This window comes from Myotis yumanensis, unplaced genomic scaffold (assembly GCF_028538775.1).
Source record: "Myotis yumanensis isolate MYYU_CA2020_CCGP unplaced genomic scaffold, mMyoYum1.0.hap1 SCAF_5, whole genome shotgun sequence".
In the NCBI taxonomy this organism is placed as follows: domain Eukaryota; kingdom Metazoa; phylum Chordata; class Mammalia; order Chiroptera; family Vespertilionidae; genus Myotis; species Myotis yumanensis.
In genome coordinates, this window is record NW_027223756.1 from 14,697,352 (window position 1) to 14,706,334 (window position 8,983).

Genomic DNA, 8,983 nt, shown 5'->3' on the forward strand with positions numbered 1-8,983 from the left:
TTCGGGGGAGCCTGAGAGCGTGCACTTCAGAGCTCCTGGGTGATTTTATCCAAGACTGACACTAGCACTGTTGCACGTTTAGAAAAGAAGTGGCTAGATTAGGATGAATTTCTCCCTGGTGGAGCTGGAAGTTTCCCACCATCCTATTGGTGAGCCAGGTTAGGCAGCAAAAAGAGCAGATGGCTCCCTCTAGTGGTGGTCAGGCTATTGTGCAAGACCTAGCAGCGATCTCTGATTTAAAATGGATTTTTGGCCCTTGTGGAAAAGGTAAGTGTTCAAATATTAACCTTTTTGGTGCCTCGTTTGAAGGAATTAAAATTGCAGATGAAGTTGAAATCATTTGTGTCACGGTGACCTTGTCCAGCCTTTAGCACCATCTACACTTATGACCAAAGAACTCTCACGCACACCTAAGGAAAAGTAGATGTTTAATAAAAGCAGGGGCTTCTTTGGCACCAAGTTTCACATTAGAATGCACCTTTTTTTTTTTTTTTTTACCTCCTAATAGCAAGGAGACCCCAGCTGTACTTGCCAAGTTGCAGGAGCCTCTCCGTTACTCAGTCTACCTGTTAATGCTTTTGTTTCCGTCAGGAGAGTTATCTTGTGTTGTAGTGACGAAAACCCTCCCAGTCTCAGTGGTCCTAAAACAACAAAGGCTTATGCCTCACACACATCGCATTTGTGTCTGTTTGCTTTGGAGCAGACACTCGGGGATCTAGGCTGCATGGAACAGCCAGTCTTGAGCCTTCTGATGGTCACGACCCAGAGAAAGGGCTCTGGGAGGCTTAGCAAGTACATGCTCCTCCCAGTGGTGGGTGCATGTCCCTTCTGGTCATCACCCTTCATCACCCCGTGGCCGCAACTGTGGTCGCACCAGCACACGAGGGTGTGGACGTTCAGTCTTCCTCCTGTGGTCTGGGAAGAGGACACAACAGTGCTGATGACTACCACACCTCTGTTGAAGCAACATGTACTTTTATTTACTCATTAAAAACTTGGGAGCACACCTGTGAATTCTTCAAAATATACTGGTTGGTTGAGAACCTCTGACCTAACTTGCTGCTTGTTCTAATATGCCAGGACGGTTGGTAGCATTGTCTAATGCCATCTATCATTCACATTTCTGTTTCCCAGCCATGTTTCCAACTCCCTGCCAGACTTTGGACCTGAGAAGACAACGTTTAACCACCTAGTTTGTACCACAGAAGAGAAAACAAGAAAATCAGATCAGATTTCCCTTATACTTGATCAAATGAAGTGAGAAAATAGCACATTCCTGATGGGCCCTTTTTAGGCCACTTTTCCTGTCCACTTAATTTCTCGGACAGTGTGTATGTACTTTTCACCCATGATCACTTTTCTCTTAGAAATTTTATTCCCTTATGAACTTTGACATCGAAGTTAGTACTAAACAATCTCAATTCTCATACTAGTTATCAGTGTATATTTCTAGTTTGTGTTGTTTCTCATGCTAGAAAGCTGTGTTGAGGTCTAAATCATGCTATTTGCACAGCATGTCTTTATAGAGGTCTGGTTTTCTTTTTTTGTTAATCCTCATCCGAGGATGTTTTTTTCCATTGATTTTTAGAGTGGAAGGGGGGGCGGGGGCAGAAATAACAATGAAAGAGAGACACACTGATTGGTTGCCTCTCACTTGAATCCCCTCGTAGTCCAGTGGTCGGCTACTCCTTCGCCCAGAGGCTGAGTCTGTCATGAGTCTCACTCCTTGATTGTCCCTGTTCTGAGCTGTACTCCATTCCCCCACGGAGCTGGTCCCACAGGTGTGAGCTGCAGGTGCTTGGAGTCCCCCTTGCTTTTGCCTTGTTGCACCATCTGAGGCAGTGTCTGCGGCTGGGACCCAAACACTGTTTCTGACTAATGAATTAGATCAGGCAAAGCCTCCAGAGACCTGCCTCTGCCTGCAGACTGATTGGATTCAGCCTTGAGTAACCTTGCAATTGTCCACAGGTGGGGTGAGAGGTTTTCCAACTGGGTGGGGGGATTGTTTTTGCCTGGAGGCTAATCGTTATTCTCAGTTTCTTAATGGGCCTCAGAAACTGCACAGCACCTTAGGGCAAGGTGTTTTCTATTAGGGTGGGTCAACTGTCTTCCCCCCAGGCAAAAACCACCTGGATAGCAAAGGTCAGCCGAGAAAGAAGACCTCTGCAGCATGAGGAAATGACTCAGGAAACTGGGGTGTCTGCCTTCCAAGCACTAACCCCAGAGCCCCCAACCCTGGCTTCTGCTCACTCAGCTCCAATCCATTCTGCACTCCCTCTGCTGGAGCCCAAGGTGAGTGGCTGTACACAAAATTTTGTGCTATGACCCTTTAAGAGGGTGCCTGTATTTCCAGCAGTCTCTCCCTGGCAGACAGCAAGCTGCTGCTTTTCACAGCCAGATATCGTGTGGTACCCTTCTCAGTTCTGGTGCTCTCTGCTGGGGTGGGTGGGGTCCAGCTTGGGGATTAGACCCCAGAGTTCTCAGTGGCAACCCCCTACAGCTGAGATATCCCTCTGGAACTTCAGCTGCTGTCTGTGGAGGCTCGGCCAGCCCTTTTATGCCTTTGCCCCTCCTACCAGTCTCTATGTGGTCTCCACTTTCTGTCCTTGATTATCAGGGTTCTCTCCAGCGAGTCTTCAGTTGATTATTTAGGATTTTTTTTTTTTTATTTTAGTTGTAATTCCAGTTTGGTCCTGTAGAGTGTCTATGTAGCATCCACTTACTCCACTGCCATTTTTAATCTGAAAAAGTATTTTAAAAATAAAAATCTCACCTAATTTCACTTTTGGAATTAGTCTTTTCAAGTTATTTTTATATCTGATGATAGCAGACACCCCTCCCCCCACCATGGAGAAGCATAACCCTCAGAGAGTCATTTCCACTTCTCTTTTTAAAGTTGACTGTCTATCTTTTGGTTTCTGAAATTCAAATACATTCCAAACAATATAGCAATTCATCAGTTGAGGCACACCTGTTTCTCCCACCTTTGCAGACAGAGAATGCTATGACTTTAAAAAATAGGGTTACATCTTATAGGTAGTACTTGCTTAGAAAATAATAAAAAAAATACTAGGAGTCACTTACAGAGCTAGTCATTTTTGTGGCCACTCAGAAACATGCTTCCTTTTTCTCCAGTGGATTCTGCAGTCACATGCAGTGTGTTGACAGATCGAGAGTTAAGGTAAGACATTCACAGTGAAGACAGAAAACCTTGCTATTGGCTATGCTTCTGGCATCCTCTTTATTGTCCTTGCTCTTACCTACTCTGATGTTGGGGTTCTTTTCCTAATCTTTTTTTAAATGAATTTTGACTATTTGACCCTTAATTTTTTTTATATATATATTCTTAATAGATATAAGCAACCCTTTGCTTTCCTATTGTTATTATATACTAGAGGCCTGGTGCATGAAATTTGTGCAGGGGTGTGGTCCCTAGGCCTGGCTGAGGATCCAAGCGTGAGCATTTGGTGTTGAAGGGCAGGTCCCAGCTGACCTCTGGGCCCTGGGCAGCACCTGGGCCCCTGGGCCCCCACGTGCCCCCCTCCACCTGAGTCATAGCACCTGAGTCCCCATTCAGAGATGCAGTGAGTGCGACCTGACACCACAGGTCAGGGTGCAGCATGGGCCTCTGGGCTGCCCAGTGGTGCTCCACGGAAGCTGGGCAGGCAGAGTGCTCTCTCACGACCGGCCTCACAGACCAGCTCCTGCGCAAACCCATGGGGAGCCTGACCGGCCCCTGCAGTCCTGGCGGCTGCAGCTCGGCTCACTGGGAAGAGGCTGTGCGGCTGTGGGGCAGGCTCCTCATGGGCACCTGCCGCCTGAGCACAGGGGCTCCCGTGGTGCACAAGACCTGGCATCCCGGGGGAGTGAGAGAGAGCTCGGCGGACACCCCGCATTCCCACTGCACCTTCGTCCCTGTCACCCCCGTCCCCAGGTAGCCAGCGGGGTCACAGCCCCCTGCCCGTGTGCTGCAGGAGGTTGGTTGCCGCCACCCACCCCCAGTTCCCCATCCCATCCTGGGGCCTGGCCCAGATCGGGCGATCAGGGCCTGCTGGCCGCTGGTCCCCATCTGTGGGGTGATTGATTGGAGCTGGCCCCTTCCCTCCCCCGCGCCCCCTGCTCCCTCAGCGCCTGGGAGCTGGATGGTAATCCTGCCCCTGCTACCACCACTGGCCACCATCTGCAGGGCGATTGGCGGGGTGATCAGGCCCCCACTCGCACTCGCCTTGGCTTGGTGCCACCTACTCAACTGCTCCACCATCCCACTGCGGTCCTACTCTCCTCGGGGCCATTGGGGCCAGCAGCACCTCCACTGCTGCCTGCTGCCAGTGCCTCATCGCTGACACCTGCCATGTTCTGCGTTGCCCCCTGGTGGTCAGCACACGTCATCGTGAGCAGTTGAACTGGTCAAGGGGACAATATGCATATTAGGCTTTTATTATATAGGATTCTAACGTATGGCTTCTGACTTGCAGGAAATATTCTCCATGTATGTAGAAGAAATCTTGAGCCAATTTTAGATGGAATATTCTATTGCTTTCCAGGTGAGAACTTGCCAAACTGATTTCTCTGAGGGGCATTAGGCCTGCTAAGTTTCCTTTGACAAGTCTTTATCAGCCCCCCTTGGGTTTAGGGAACTAGATGGTGGAAGGAGGAGACTTGACTAAAGGCAGGACCTCTGGGCTGTACTTTTTACTCCCTTTCATGTTATGTGATCCTTGGCCAGCCTTTGTTTTTCTGGGCTTCAGTCTCATCTGAAAAAAATGATCTCTGAGGTCTTATTCTGCTCAAGATTTTGCTCACCTGTATTAATTTTTACCTCTGATGAGCCTTATATATTTGTTGAACCTCATATATTTGTATGTACTATGCAAATATTAAACTTAACTAAGGTTGGGTTCACTCTATGTTCCCAGTGCCTGACACAGGGCAGGAGCTCTCTGAGTATCTGCTGAGTGAACAAATGAACCGAGTCTATGGCTCCTTGTATAAACCCTATAGTTAAAAAAAGGCAGAGACTTTTGCTAGTTCTAGAGGCAGAGCGCATAACACTGTGTGCCAGCGGGATGAGGTCATTTCTGTGAGTGGTTTTTGATCTGGGGCATCCAGGTGAAATCTGGGCTGATGAATTTTGCTTTGTTCTATGGTTTGGCCTCAGTCATGCATGTCAAAATGACGTGTTCAAAAACATTAGAATCAGTTGCCAACCACTTAAAAATTGCAAGCCTATAAGTACAAACTTGAATTTTCCAGCTTCTCAGAAAATTGGAAGAGCTGGCTGCATGAGGTTACTCATGCCTGCCTGGCAACCGTTGGCAGGAGGCGAGGTGGGTTGAGTGGGCTAGTTTCTAATTCGCCCTGGATCCCTCCCCAACACGACCTGCTCTTGAAAATTAGATGGTTATCATCAAACTCTTCTGTTCCCATAAGAGTTGCTGTGATTACTGGGCGAGTTTGGCTTCTCATTTAATGAAATTGTGTAATGCAAATATTCTGTACTGATCCAGAAAGATGTAAAAAGAACCAGAAGCAACGTGGATAAGTCCAATGTTCAGTGGGAAAGTATAGAGTCTGTATATTTTCATTGTTCTCTCATTACAGTAGTTCAGTTTTTAAAAAAAATACTAAGTGAGCTAGTCTTTCATTTGAATCTATTTTCAATTTGAGTCTATGTTTGAGTTTTGCACGCTGATGTTGCCAAATTGTGGCAAGACCTTAGGCCAGTGTTTCTCCTCCTTTAATGGGTGTTGGTAGCAGGTGGGAAGCTTGTCAACCATACAGAGGCCAGGGCCGAGCCTCACCGGTTCTGATGGGGCAGGTTTGGGGTGGAGACTGCGCATCATTTTGCAGATGATCCTGATCCCGTGGAAACGTGGGAACCTTTGATCTAGAGTACATATTCTTGCTCTTTTGGTGTGGGGGAGGGTCCTGATTTGGGGAACTTCTGCTTTTACGGAAGAAGATTCTTAGAGAGGAGATACACATGAAGACGGTTGCCTCTGAGGAAGGTCTGTGGTTAAGGATGGCAGCAGACCTCACAGCTTACAGGGCTTCTGCAGTGAAGCACCAAAGCCTGGCGGGCACGTCAGCGCAGGTGCACGCGTGAGATCTGGCCTCGTTGACCAAACATTTTGGTTGATTAACCACCCAGAAATGTCTGAAACTATTTATAGTTGAAAGTAAAACATTGTCAGTGCCTCCCCCCCGCCCCCCCCAAAACATACAGAATGAAAGAACCAGAGGATTTTGGAAATAAACCAGCCTTCGGAGATCTAGCAGTGTGATGCATTTAGAATCCAATATGAAGGCACAATTAATAACACACCATTGTAAGATGTGGACTTTGAGGGTCCCCACCCCTGGCATGGGGGTCAAGGGTCAGTGTGTGCATAATCGTTCTCACTGTGTCACCCAGTACTTATAGTGACGACCACCATGTATTTAAAAAGCTAAACAGAGTCAGAACTGGGGAGCTGCCTTCCCTTTCCCTTCAGTCTGATCCCAAGGTAACAGGGTTCATGGTCCACGTTTTTCATGCGCCCGACAAGTAGCATCACATCCTTTTTCCCTAATATTCTTCAACAAAATATTAGCGGACACTTGCCTTATGCCAGGTACTCTTTTAATCCCTTTACACAAAATAACTCCCTACACTCAACCTGTTCATGTATTACCACCTCCATTTTCCAGATGAGGCAACTGAGGCAGAGAGTCACTCACTGACTTGCTCAAAGTCCAGAGTGGTATTTGAACCCAGGAAATTTGGCTTCAGAGTCTACTTAATCAATCTTCACATTATAGTGTGTAACTATTCTCAGACACATGTTTTTCAGAATTTTTTATTCTTATACTTAAAATTTGTGGAGGTGGTAGGAAAGACAGTTTAGGGACTACTTCCTGTAGGCATCTATGTGCTGGGTACTTGGCAGGTTTCATTCATTCAGTAGCCACCAAAGATGATTTCTGTCAGACCCCAACTCTATTCTCTGACATGGACAACTGATGTTTTCTCCTTTCTATGCCAAGTGTTACAGAAACAGCTTCGACCAGTGTCCCATCCCTTCTCCTCCCTGTCCCAGCTAGCCTGCCTTTCCTATGTCCTCATGGTCTCTAATAGACACATGTTGGAAGTTACTTCTAAGACACCAGACATGGGCTCCATGTTAGGCACAGCCCCTGCCCTCATAGAGCCCTCATCAAGCATTCAGAAGACACAACACTAAATAAGACCAACATGTGTCCCAGCCAGTGTGGTTCAGTGGTTGAGCATTGACCCAGGAGCCAAGAGGTCACTGATTTGATTCCTGATCAGGGCACCTGCCTGGGTTTCAGGCTCCATCCCCAGTAGGGGGTGTGCAGGAGGCAGCTGATGGATGATGATTCTCTCTCATGAATGTTTCTATCTCTCTATCCCTTTCCCTTCCTCTCTCTCTAAAAATCAATAAAAACACATTTTAGCCGAAACCGGTTTGGCTCAGTGGATAGAGCGTCGGCCTGCGGACTGAAAGGTCCCAGGTTCGATTCCGGTCAAGGGCATGTACCTGGGTTGCAGGCACATCCCCAGTGGGGGGTGTGCAGGAGGCAGCGGATCGATGTTTCTCTCTCATTTGATGTTTCTAGCTCTCTATCCCTCTCCCTTCCTCTCTGTAAAAAAATCAATAAAATATATTTTTTAAAAAAAACACATTTTAAAATAGAGTATGTCCACTTAAAAAAAATAAGAATAAAGAGTGAGGATAGGGAGCCCAACTTCTCTACCTGTGCTTTTGTGAAGTCCATTGTTCATAAGTCCGAAGAGAGTAAGAAGGGGTTTAAGCTTGTCACCCCTGGATTAATTTTCTGTCCAATATGAGAACACATTCCATATTTAAAATTGAAGAACTCTTCTTGCTTTCTATGAGGCATATTGCTTCCACCCCAAACCAGCTTTATCAACAATGCAGAGACAGGGTCTCAGATCAGAGGAGTTCCCTGGCTGAAGCATATGGTGGTCTAACTTGCTGCACATTGGAATCCCCTGGGCTGGGTGAAACCTGCGCATCAGGATTTTGAAAAACTCCCTAAGGGGTTCCTGAATGGACCAGAGTCTGGGAACCGGAGTGTCCAGGGATCTGCTCTCTTCAGCCCTGTCACTTTGATGCTCTGTAGGTAGAACGGATGGGCCTGGGACCTTGGCAACCAGGGTCCCTGAGTTGTAGCAGTTTCCCCGTCCTGAGTCTTCATATTCCCAGCTCCCAATCTTCTCTTGAGTCAGCTTCAGGCAAGTTGATCTCTGCTGTCGATATGGGCTCAGACTTGATAAACTGGCAAACTGGTTTTATTTTGCTTGGACAGTGTTTCTAAAACATTTGAGCTAAAAGGGAGAGATTTCATATTAAAAATCTGGACTCTGAGTTTTCTGAAAAAATCAGAGCTCTAAGCCCATTCTCACTGTGTTCTTCAACGGGGGCTCCTGCCCCTCAAACTGGCATCTACCCCACCTCCAACCACTTAGTGCACCAGGCCCTACCCAGACTCCGTCATTCTTGTTACCTATGACCCCTGCAGGTCACGTGACAGTTGTATTTACTCACCTTTTGCTGAATATTGATCACATACAGATAGCACTTTTCCAGCCATGGGTTGCTTCCTGCTTGCACAATTCATGCACACACACACACACACACACACACACTTTCCAGGTTCATGATCCCTACTTTCTTATTCACTTTTCAGATCACGTCCACTTCTCCTTTCACACTTTCCTGATGGGATAGGATTAGTGGTGTTTTTCAAAATATTGCAAAATTAAGTAGAAACCCAAAAGTATTTGGCAGACCAGGTTCTCAAGTTCAAATGCCTACAGGGGTCAGGTCAGTAATATCAAGGGCAGGAGTGGGCTGCCTGGGGAGCACAAAGCCTGAGGAGCACTCGCATCTGCAGAAGGCAGCTCTCCCAGCTTCCCTCCAGAGGGTGGTGCTGTAGGACACTACGATGACAAGGG